The sequence below is a fragment of the Ochotona curzoniae genome, unplaced genomic scaffold, assembly GCF_017591425.1.
Source record: "Ochotona curzoniae isolate NIBS_2020 unplaced genomic scaffold, NIBS_Ocur_1.0 scaffold_2587, whole genome shotgun sequence".
NCBI classification, from domain to species: Eukaryota; Metazoa; Chordata; class Mammalia; order Lagomorpha; family Ochotonidae; genus Ochotona; species Ochotona curzoniae.
The window spans coordinates 26,476,059-26,487,438 of NW_024467096.1; the positions used below are offsets into that span (position 1 = coordinate 26,476,059).

At 40.0% G+C, this 11,380-nt stretch overlaps 1 pseudogene; it reads right to left on the reverse strand.

Annotated features, from left to right (window-relative positions):
• Positions 1–3,743: 3,743 nt before the first annotated feature.
• On the reverse strand, positions 3,744–7,064 carry LOC121171119 (annotated as a pseudogene).
• Between the last annotated feature and the right edge of the window lie 4,316 nt (positions 7,065–11,380).

Genomic DNA, 11,380 nt, shown 5'->3' on the forward strand with positions numbered 1-11,380 from the left:
CAAGCAACTATCTGATTCTGTTCTGGAGCATGGCCTGTACCCTCCCATGTCCTATCTCTGGTCAGAGAAACAAGGCGACACTGCCTTCACCTTGGTGTTCTTACCAACTCAAGGTCTTGTTTTGCACAGCCAGCCCATCTACTATGTGCAGGCCTCACTTGAGATGCTATATTAGGTAATTTATCACAGTATTATTCTGATTTTTTTCTGGATGTAAGCATTACTGTTACAATATTAACTCAACTCTGCTATATCCAGAAAGTTTAGATATGATGTGTTTTTGTTTTCACTTAAGAACGTGTTTATACCTCCGTTGATGTTTTCTGTAACCCACTATTCATTCAGAAGCACATGTGTTTATTTATTTCTTCAACGTGTCTTCTTTGTTAATTCCCAGCCTCAGTCCATTATGGTTAGCAAAGACACATGGTATGATTTTATTATTTTTAAATTTTTTTATTTTGTAGAGAATTATTTTATTTCCTAGTATATGGTCCACCTTAAAGAATGTTATATCACAAATGAAAAGCATCTGTGTTCTACAGCTATGGAATTAAATGTTCTGTAGATAACCTATTAAGTCTGTCTGATCTGTAGTGTAGTTTAACTTTTTGTTTCATTGTTGATTATTTCATCTGGTTCATCTGTACACTCATGAAAGTGGAGTGTTGAAGTTTCTACTATTACTATATTAGAGCCTTTGTCTTATGTTAAATCCATTAACATTTATAAAGCAGGGTCCCCTAACATTAGGTGCATATACATTCACTCTGATCATATTTTCTCATTGAATTCAGCACTCGATAATTAGTGAATTTCTTTGCCTCTTTTATCTTTAAATCTTTTTTTAAAATGTTGCTATTCTTGCTAATTTGTGTTTGTTTCCATGTGCATGCAATGTCTTTTTCAATTCTTTCACTCTGAATCTATGTATCTGGTGGTGAAATATATTCCCACTTAGTTCTATAAATTGAAGCATTTTACATCCATTAAACCATTTTGTATTTTTTCAGTTACAGCATTTATCCCATTCACTTTCAAGGTTATTTTGATAAATAATGGCTTACTTGGTACTGCATTTTTCAATAAATGTTTCTACTTTCATTGTGAATCTCCTTTGTTCTTTTCCCAGGAAGTTTTCTGCCTTTACATTCATTCATGAATTCTCTGTTTCTATATCAAGAACATCCTCAAGTATGTTTGGTACGTTGGCTAAGTGGAAACTAATTCATTTCATTTTTGCTTGACTTGGAAGATATCTATTTCATCTTCATTTATTTTTTATTAGATTTTTGCTTTAAGGACATGGACTGTATCTATTGAAAAATATGCTGTCAATCTCATGGGAGTTTCCATTAAGGTGATTTGATTCTTTCTTTCTTCCTTCCATCATACCTTTCTTCTTTTTCCTTCTTTTCTTGCTTTCTCTTTGTTTCTTTCTTTCTTTCTTTCTTTCTCTCTTGCTTTATATTTTATGATACAGTTCCATTGGCTCTGGGATTTCCCTCACCATATCCCCAAATTCCCTCCTCCCCACAGATTTCCCCTATATTATTACAATAGTATAGTCCTTCATAAACAGTCATAAGTTCATCATTCTGCTATTTAAGTTTATCCTGACATTGCAGGAACAAAATATGGCAGAGTTCAGCATCCTATGGTCAAGACATATTCCAAGGAATGCATAGTAACTGTGTAATAGAGATAATCATATTGAGATGTGAAGATACAATTCAGTAGGCATCTCTACTTCCAAATAAAATATGGATTCCCAATGAAACTGTTAAACATATCTTGACAATAGGGTTTAGTACTTCTAAGAAAGTTTAGGCTACTGTATTTATGCCTGACATGTGAATTCTGACTGAAATATACTGTCTGATAATTTTTTCTGAGAAGGAGAGAGGGAAATAAAGGATAAGATGAAAAGAGGAAAACAAGGTGAGAAGGAAAGGGGAAGAGAGAGAGAGAGAATCTTCCATGTAGTTCCTCCTCAACTTCCTGTTACAGCTCTGGTTGTGCAAGGTGAAGCCAGAAATGAAAAATTTGACCTTGATATCCTATGAGTGTTGCAGAGATCCCTTCACTTGTGTTATAATCTGCGAGAAGAAAGTCAGAGCAGAAAATGACTGAATGGAACTCACAGCACACACTCCAATGTCAACACTGAAATTCCAACAGGAAATCCTTAGAGCTTAACTCACTGTATAACGCCTTCATTCAGTTTTCAGCTGTTGTGTCCCTAATAGAATTTTCTCATAGCCCTGAGTTTTTAATTACACAATTTTTCGCATCATGGTGATTTTTAGGAATTCATATTTCCTGTTATAAAATTGAGTGTACATATCTAGAACTCAGTTATATTCTTCTTTACATTTTGATGAATGCCACTTAAGCAGTGTTCAAACAACAGCCAACCTGAGCAAAAAAAATAAATTGCTATCATCCACCAAGGTCCACCTTTTAGTTGTGCTGTAAGGTGCCAAAAAATGAGAGGAAGATCTTAAAAGGGAAGCTGGAAAGTTGTAGTAGAGAAGCCTTGATTTCTAGTACCTGGTTGCCCCTGTTCCTGGCACTGGCAACTGCAGCTCCTCCCGAGAGCATGTAGGAAATGCAGAATGTTGGGCCTCTCTCTAGAAGGATGAAGTCAGAGTCGGCATTTCAGCAAAGTCCCTTGAGTGATTTGCATACACATGGACGCACATGGATGCTTAAGAAGTGCTGCTCTGACAACATTTTAATCTTGGTTCTTCCCTCTCCTTTCTCTTCAGTATCTACTTTGCTGTATTCTTTTAAAGTAATACTTCCTCTTCTAATTCTACAGATGTTTCACAGTTACGACAGACGACAACCAACCCATCATCTGAAGGAATTTCAATGGTGGAAGGGCTTTGATATCAAGGAATACCATTCTAGTAGCCTGCTCCAAAAATACCACACTGAGGGGAAATAAAATCTGTCTCAGAAAAACGGATCCAGACCATTAGAATCAAGCCTCACTAATTCAAGATGACTTGTACATAACAAGTTGCCTTAGCTTGCAAGAAAAATAAAATGGGGTGTCCAGGACTAATCGTCAACTCCAGTTGCTATCTATCACCTTCTTTTAAAAACTATTTTAAAAAGTGAGTCGAAAGATTTAGTTGGCTACAAATACTTGATTAAATTTAGTTGATTATCTTGATACTTTGAATACTTGCCAAATGAAAGCTATGTAATAGTTACATTCTCTCTCCTCCATCAATTCCCCAGAAAACTCTTTCCATAACCTATTACTCCAGTCCTTAGAACTGTCTTTGAGTCATTTCTTTTTATTTATTTATTTGTGTTTTATTATTTAAGACCTTTATTAACAGGTGCTTGCAGTTTGTTGACTTTTTTTGAAAAAATCAAGTTGTAAACTCTTATTACAAATAAAAAAGAAGTTCTTAAAAATCTCAACTTAACCAGATATGAAACAATTTAAAAACCTTTAAAGGTGCATTGAGAAAAACCAGGCTTAAACAAACAAACAAACAAACAAACAAAAAACATGTTTGTCATTGCCAAAAAGAGACATTTTTAGGAAAAATAATAAAAATCCAATGCTGCAGAGATAATACTGATAGTTCTAGTTATCTGGTCAACCGGCAAAAAGCAAGCACTTAAGGTCTTCAGCTCCAATCTTTCGTTCATTGCTCATTGCTAGAATTTCATATTCAGTTCTTCGTGTTGGATGACTAACCTGGATGATGGTTGAGATGTTAAGCCGGCATTTTTCGCTCAGCTCCGGGAGCGGACGAATTCTCGGCTGGTGGATCAGCGGTTTAGGGGTATCTGGGCATCTGTGTTGGTTACTGAAGTTCCGGCGGTACCAACGTGTAGGTGGCTGCTGACACTGGGTCTCATCTTGGTTTTCCTTATCCTCTTCATTGCCATCCTCTCTAGGCTGTCTCTGGCGAGGGGGACCTCTGCAGAATCGTGGTCTATAACATCCATACATGTTCCATCTCACAGGTCTGCCTTGCTCTCCCTCACCCTGGTTGGCAGCACTTTCCATCACTTCTCCCAGCACAGGAGGGTTGGAATACTGTGGTCGACGCCCATAGGGTTTCCGCATGCAGTCAGGCGGGAACTTTCGTCTGCAGTAGGCCCGGTGTCATTGGGCCTGTTGTTGTCCTTCGGAGCACTCTTCCATCCATCATTCTTTCACCCACTCTCACTATTCTGGTAATTCTGCTGGTAATTGCGTGGAGGACCCCTAGGACGTGGGTAACGTCTGTAATGGTGACGGTCTGCTTCATATTTACTGCCTTGCACTGGAACTCCACCAGGGCCTGTGACGCTTGCTGCCTCTGCATCCTTTTCTCCTTCAACAACATCAAACTCCACAGTCTCTCCATCTGCGAAGGTCCTTCCTGGGTTACTCTTCTTTATGGCAGTCTGATGTGCAAAGACGTCTTCCTTGGTGCCATTCCTGTTGATGTGCCGTACCTGTTCCTTACATTGAACCCTTCTGCTGTTCCCCAGACCTTCTTGTGCCCGCTGGCAGGTGCGGCCGATCCCGGCTCCGCTGCTCGGGATGCCGGGTTTGGTGTCGGGGGCGATGAGGGCAGGGCTGCCGCTGGTCTCGCCTCCTGCTCACGGTTAAGGTGATGGTGACTGCGGCCGGCTGAGGCAGCTGCGGTTCCTCCTGGGGTGTGATGGTAACCAGGCCTGCCGCGGCGGGGGGCTCTTCAGAACTGTCTGGGGTCCACTCTCTGCTCCCGCTACTGATCGAACTCGTCAATTCTTTTTATTAGTGTCACTTTTGGAAACCAATAGCCACTAAATCTTAACAGTCTTACTTTCTCAATGTCTCATGTCTTTTTAATTCTTTCTATTCCAATCTCTAATTTTGTTAGTTACATCTTTTTTTTTTATTATAAGGATTTATTTTTATTGGAAAGTCAAATAAACAAAGAAGAGGAGAGACAGAGAGAAAGTGCTTCCGTCCAATGATTCACTCCCCAAGTGGCCGCAACTGCCAGAGCTGAGCCAATCTGAAGCCAGGAGCCTGGAGCCTCTTCCAGATCTCCCACTCAGGTGCAGGGTCCCAAAGCTTTGGGCTGTCCTCGATGGCTTTCCCAGGCCACAAGCAGGGAGCTGGATGGGAAGCAGAGCCACCGGAATTAGAACCAGCATCCATATGGAATCCCAGTGCTTGTAAGGCAAAGACTTTAGCCACTAGGCTACCATGTCGGGCCTGTGAGTTGTATCTTTGTTAGCGCATAGCTTGAGAAAAACAAATAACTTCCTACATGACCTTACTAAATTTTCTCTCTTCTTAGTTCTGTATAAACCTCTAGGAGATAACCATTGCTTTCAAGGAAGGATTCTTGGTTGTTTCCATCCTAAAATTTTCTTCCTCAACATCTGGCCTGAAACTAGCATAGCAGCTTCCCTGGCACCTTTAACAGCTCCACACCCAGCCACAGATGAGCCACCAGCCTCTACAAGAGCATTCCTCAATACACGCATCTCAACTTTGTTTTAGTATGTGGCCATCTAAAGCTATGTTTGCATTCTGCTCCCTTTAAGGGCACCGCCTTCCCTTAGGCATGGCTTTTAGGCTTATAAACTTCAGCGGCATTGTTTGTAGTGTTATTTTTTTATATAGCCCTTGATTCTATATTTTAGAGTCAAAAGTCATATATGCTCCACTTTGAGATGGACGCCCTATAACATAAAGGCAGGATCTCTCCCTAATCCAAGGTTCTCTTTCCTATGATTTATTTTTAAAAAAAGCTATTCAAATTGAGAGTTATACAAGAGTCCCTGCAAGGTTTTAATAATCAAATTCAAGAAGTCATTTACTTCTCCAGTAGATAAAATCGTTGGCCAGAATTGTTCAAAAAGTTTGGGTAGAGGAATTCTAGAACCAGACAAGAAAATTCCAGGTCCAGAGCACAAGGTCATTACCGCTTAGATATAATCTGCTGGGTCAAATGAAATCCACCTGTCATGATAAAAATCCCCTAAAGGAACAGACATTGCAACGCAATGGTTGAAACTGCCATCTACATTCCCTATATTACAAAGGAGTACCAATTCAGGTCCCATTTCTACACTGCCAGTTCATTTCCCTGGCAGCACGCTTAGGAAAATCACAGAAGCTGACCCATGCATCCATAACAGAGACCCTGATGGGCTTCCACAGTCCAGGCTACTCGTCACAGCCTGTCCCTGCTGCAGCCATTGCAGCCATTTGGTAGCAGTGAACCAATAAATGGGGGGTCCAGTCCTCCATTTCCCTCTCCTGTAATTCTGCCTCTCACACACCTACATACATGCAAATCTATACACATATACATACAGATACACACGCAGACATACGTGTTGTTTTACTTCCTAAACCAACCAATCAAATGCAGGTCACAAACATTACCAAACAACCAGGAATATGAACATGAGCTGAACATGTAACTCTTCTCTCCAATTTCCATCCGCAACAACTCTGAACCCTAACTCCTCAACAAGTAGCAGAATTAAACAATAGTTGCCAAAATCAATGACTTGCAAAAAATACTTACTTCCACAATCATAATGTCCATAACTGGTTTTCTGGACATTTGGCATGAAGACCCAGAGTTTGCAGGATCTGTAGTTTCAGCGTATTCTACTGACACTTTTAGAATTCACCGAGAAACCTCAACTAATGTTTATGCGTGTGGCCCTCTTCTCTTCACTGCCTGAGAAAGGCCTGTGGAAGCATAATTCTGCTTCTTTTAATTCTCTAACCAAATTATTCCTATCATCGTCCAGGGATTCAATATCACTCTCCTTTCTGGTCTGCACACACATAACTTGTATCCAGCTTCCAAGAACCAGGCAAATTCTACCTTCTCCATGTGCAATTAAACATTGCACCACACCAGTTTCACAAATCTCATGCCTTTCTTTACCATCTTGTACTTTTTGGTGAGTGATGACTTTTTCTCGCCATAATTGAAATAATCTGGTAGAGCTTGTGTAATGTGAAAAATGTATGCAAATATTCCAAATACTATCTGCATGCTCATGATTAACAATGCTTTACGAGTCATCGTGAAGGATCCCATTCAGTCTATTTGCCACTAAAAATTCACTCTCACAGCAATTTCCTTTCCCAGTGTCCATTCTTAGTTCCATTGTCTCCACAATGCCATTTAACTCTAGCAATTAGCAGGCAAAAACAAACCTATAATTAAACTGGCATCAAAACATTATTAACACTTCTTATGGTAACATTTTGTATCTCAGATATACTAAATGTGTCTACTGACTCTCTAGTGAATTGTTAATAACTGCCTTCTACTTTAGTATTTAAATGTGCATGTGTGTATGTTTTATATACATGTATATTTAATTTTATATGCATGTGTATGGCAGAAAACAGGTTGCTTCTAATAAGTTACGGTAACTTTTAAATTAAGAAATATTATGAAGTTTGCAATATTTGGAATATTGGTTTTAAAATTTAATGAATATAAAATGGGCCTATAAATTCCTGAGAGTGGTTGAAAAGGGGTGGCAGGGAAAGCCATGACTGTAGTCCCAAGTTTTCAAAGCTCACAAGGTTTTGGATGTAATATTTTGGATCTCTAGAAAGAAGTTAAAAATCACTCATAAAAATGTGTTTTCCCAGGATCTGATGTGATGGTCTAATGGTTAAATCCCACTAGCCCATGGGAGCTCTGGTCAGTGTCTTGGTTGCTTCACTTCCCATCAAGCTCCCTACTTGTGGCCTGGGAAATGAGTAGAGGATGGCCAAAAGCTTTATGACCTTGCAACTGCATGGGAAACCTGCAAGAAAATCCTGGTTTCTGCTTTCAGATCACTTCAACTCTGACCTTTGTGGTCACTTGGAGAGTGAACCAGCAATGGAAGATCTTTGTCTCTCCTTCTCTCTGTCTCTCCTTTCCAATAAAAAACAAAATAAAATAAATTTTAAAAAAGAAATTAAAAACGTGTTTTCCTCAACAGCAGTAAATCCTGTGTGAAAAAAATAATTAGGGCCTGGTGGCGTGGTCTAGCAGCTAAAGCCCTCACCTTGAACGCGCCAGGATCCCATATGGGCGCCGGTTCTAATCCTGGCAGCTCCACTTTCCATCCAGCTCCCTGCTTGTGGCCAGGGAAAGCAGTCAGGACAGCCCAAAGCCTTGGGACCCTGCATCCGCGTGGGAGACCTGGAAGAAGTTCCTGGTTCCTGGCTTCGGATCAGCATGGCATCGGCCATTGAGGTCACTTGGAGAGTGAATCATCGGATGGAAGATCTTCCCCTCTGTCTCTCCTCCTCTCTGTATATCTGACTTTGTAATAAAAAATAAATAAATCTTAAAAAAAAATAATTAACACCTCCCATAATAATAAAAGAAGAAGAGATCAGAAAAGATTTTAAAATGTGATTGACTACAATCCATAGGAAACAAATACCCTCTTAGAGTGAAAAAGATTCTCTTTCCCACACTTTCCCGGGCTCTCCTGTATCCTCTCTTGGACCCACCCTCAACCTTTTCCCTCAGCAAGAATCCTGTTAGGTGAGTCCAGCCAGAATGCCCCCTTACTCTTTATGCTTTCCCTTAGTAATTTTGGCTTGTTGACATTCCTACCCACCATCCCCACTGCCCAATAACTGTCTCCACTTTATTTTGTTGTTTTGTGCTTAAGCCTGTGTCTCCCTTCTGTGCTCGGAATCTTGAAACCTGCTTCCAATACGCTGAATAGAATCTTCCTTTCCACTGTAAGGTGTTAAAATGATTTTTCCCTTTTAACTCATGTGCAATGATGACTCAGATGGGATCAGAGATATTACTGGTCCCCTAGACTCACCTAAGATCCCAGATACATACCTCAAAGCCTTGTGTTCACTCCTGCCGACAGGTCCAAAGAGTGAGAACTCCAGGTCACAGTCCACTGAAACACCATGAGGCAGGCATTGATTTTTACGATTCTGAATCAACATTCCAAGATCGATTTAGTGCGCTTGGCTCAAAGGCAGTCATCCAGTCATCCGAGTAAGCATGCTCCTACATGAAAGGCTTTTTGCTTCTTTTTCAAGAGCAGGTTCCCTCCCAAACTCCTAAGGTATTGGTCCCCTATTTGTAAAGATTTCCTGTTTGAAAGAAAACAAAGATTGTTCAAGTCCAAAGCTTTGTAAGAAACTGGGTCAGAATCCCAGGTTTCTCTAATCCTTGGACCAAGTTGTGTCAGAATTCCCAGCAGCCCTGTTTGCAAGTTTCCTCTGGTTAGGAACAGGGGAGGCTCTGCTATAAACACCTTCCATGCAACAGACACACACCCACAAACTTCAGTGTGCACTGACCATCTGTGTCACCTCTGCACTGCCAACTCTTTCCTTTCTTGTTGGCATGAATTTATGATAGCTTTAAAGTTAAATGATCTCTTCAGAAACTGAGGGTCTCCCCAAACAGACTCCTTTAGCATTGCTCTCATCACATGCCTTCCGTTCATTCTTCATCATTTTCCTACCTTCAAGTTTCTCTCCAGTTCCCCCGAATCCGCCCTACTTCCTCCTTCTTTGTGTCCCTCTTACAAAACATTTCCTGTCCTACACAGTCCCTCAACCCCCTATAGTCAACAAAACTTTAGCTCTCAGACCTTTTCTTGAATTACCAAGTTAATGCCTCAAAACGACTACCTTAGACTTAAAAGAGAAAAAACATTCTAACAGGAAATAGACTGAATATTTTATTCATCCAACTGAGATTTTTGTATATCCAGAAATTTACTTCATAGTCCTCCCTCCATCTGCTGTAAAACACCTTCAAAATCCAATGAAAGAATTGCTATAGAAACCCCAAAACTGGGTCTGCTGTCTTGTGCAATAAGTCAGTTACTGATACCAGGGTAGAGAAAGAAAGCTGGTATTGACGGCGAAGTACAAAGAACGGAACCGGGCGGCTGTTACTATTGCATTCTCTTGCTCCCTGAGGGATGGTAGTAAAGGCTCTTACAGGTTGGAGTTGGTGTTCGGAGCATGAGTTCAGCTCATGGTGGTAGTCTTGGTTGGTATGCAGTGCTTCTGGCCATTCATCAATTAGTCAATAACATCACTTCTTGTGGGACCTTTTGTTGACGGCAGAGTGGGCTGCAGTCTGTCTAGGCACTATGTGGAGATGGGAGTTGCTTTTTGCTCAGGGGTGGCACCTTCAAGACAAGACTGGAAATCAAAATATAATCTCTAGGGGAGATAAATGGCCTCATGAATCCAACGTTTAGGAGCTCTGTAGTGTTGGCTACACCACTATCTCAATTCAGTGAGCTAATCCTAGGAAGAGATTAAATCACAGTCATTAAAACAGAACAAGAAAACTTTCCAGTACAGGAGATGGAGAAAGCTGGGAGATTGTGTGAGACTAGGACACGCTGGACGTGAGCATCTGCATTCAAAGCACTGTGTATGGGTTTGGCATTGAATTTCCCATCTAAAATTTAGCCCACAGCCTCCAAAGATTACCTATATGGGCAAGCAAAAAATCATAAAGGTCACCTTTATAAAATCTGGGGCTAAGTGTTACTTGTCATACTTAGTGAGTAACCTTATTACAGCTTCCAGAACATACTTCAAAAATAAAAATAAATCAACAAATTTGTATTAGTGGATCTATCGGCTCCAATGCTCTATTTTCTAAATTTAAGGAACACCTGTCTCATTTTTTTCTTAAGTTATCCACAAGTTATAAGAGTTTACAACACTGTACACTTCAACTAGAAATGGAACAATCATCTTTTTTTCCTTCTTATTCCCTTTGGATTTCAGAAACACTTATTGAATTTATGCAAATAACTATATTCCTCTTGTTATGTCTATATAGCTATGTATATGCGTTCAGCAGCAATCCGTCCTTCTTACAACAAGGTATAATTGGAAAATCTGATTCTATAACTAAGACTTTGCTGCAATGCCACAAAATCAAATACAGCCAGATAAATGAGAAGAATGAAGGTTCATTTAATGGAGTCAATAATTGAAAACACCTTTGGGAACAAACGAGCTTTGTAGTTGCCTGACTCAGCTCTCATACTTCCGGGTGAGTAGGGAGAGTCACCTCTTGCCTCAGAATTATTAACATATTCTGGGGGATCTGACGTGAGAGTAACTAACCCAAATCTACAGGTGAAGCACGTCAAAAAAGGCAGAAATTTTAAAAAATAAAATCTGATATTACAAACAATAACTTACAACAAAATAAGTGTAAAATATACATGATCAATGATTGTTCTAACTCAACTATATTAAAAAAATCAGGAAAAATCTAATAAGACAAGAATCTGAAAAAAAAAACAAAAGAAGGTTGTCTATAAGAAGTTTCCTATTTCAGTGGAAAACTGTAGTACAGCTTTCAAGGATTATTGCATT